Genomic DNA, 1,084 nt, shown 5'->3' on the forward strand with positions numbered 1-1,084 from the left:
CCCCAAGACGCGCGAGCAATGAGCATCGAGCTTAAACATATCGCAAACGTCAAACATAATATAACGGGATTAATATATATCGCGCACGTGCGACATGTTTGTCACAAGGCGCAAAAAATAATTATAAAAGGAATGCAACACGAGGACTTCCCAGGAGGTCACCCATCCTAGTACTACTCTCGCCCAAGCACGCTTAACTTCGAAGTTCTGATGGGATCCGGTGCTTTAGTGCTGGTATGATCGCATCCGACATGTTTCCCCGTCTTCGTCCCTTATGCTTGCCACTCCCAGGTCCGCTCCAAAGACGATTCTACATTCTCACTACCATTACAACCGTTCCCTAACAATGGATAATGTCCTATACTACTTACTCTCCCGCTCAATCACGGAGACGAGTTTTCCACGGTTTCCACCCCTCCCTCCATACCGCAGTAACACGAGTTTTTTCCACCCCTTTCAGAACGCGCTCTTCGCGCCACAAAGCCGCCCCAAGACGCGCGAGCAATGAGCATCGAGCTTAAACATATCGCAAACGTCAAACATAATATAACGGGATTAATATATATCGCGCACGTGCGACATGTTTGTCACAAGGCGCAAAAAATAATTATAAAAGGAATGCAACACGAGGATTTCCCAGGAGGACACCCATCCAAGTACTACTCTCGCCCAAGCACGCTTAACTTCGGAGTTCTGATGGGATCCGGTGCTTTAGTGCTGGTATGATCGCATCCGACATGTTTCCCCGTCTTCGTCCCTTATGCTTGCCACTCCCAGGTCCGCTCCAAAGACGATTCTACATTCTCACTACCATTACAACCGTTCCCTAACAATGGATAATGTCCTATACTACTTACTCTCCCGCTCAATCACGGAGACGAGTTTTCCACGGTTTCCACCCCTCCCTCCATACTGCAGCAACACGAGTTTTTTCCACCCCTTTCAGAACGCGCTCTTCGCGCCACAAAGCCGCCCCAAGACGCGCGAGCAATGAGCATCGAGCTTAAACATATCGCAAACGTCAAACATAATATAACGGGATTAATATATATCGCGCACGTGCGACATGTTTGTCACAAGGCGC

The 1,084-nt window shown here is 48.5% G+C and overlaps 2 non-coding genes across 2 annotated transcripts; both read right to left on the minus strand.

The window, feature by feature from the left end:
* Positions 1 to 129: 129 nt before the first annotated feature.
* Positions 130 to 248, minus strand: LOC123178802 (5S ribosomal RNA). Its single transcript, XR_006489864.1, has one exon. It is a non-coding gene; the product is annotated as a 5S ribosomal RNA (ribosomal RNA).
* Positions 249 to 615: 367 nt separating this feature from the next.
* LOC123178803 (5S ribosomal RNA) lies at positions 616 to 734 on the minus strand. Its single transcript, XR_006489865.1, has one exon. It is a non-coding gene; the product is annotated as a 5S ribosomal RNA (ribosomal RNA).
* Between the last annotated feature and the right edge of the window lie 350 nt (positions 735 to 1,084).

The sequence above is a fragment of the Triticum aestivum genome, unplaced genomic scaffold, assembly GCF_018294505.1.
Source record: "Triticum aestivum cultivar Chinese Spring unplaced genomic scaffold, IWGSC CS RefSeq v2.1 scaffold39902, whole genome shotgun sequence".
Taxonomy (NCBI): domain Eukaryota; kingdom Viridiplantae; phylum Streptophyta; class Magnoliopsida; order Poales; family Poaceae; genus Triticum; species Triticum aestivum.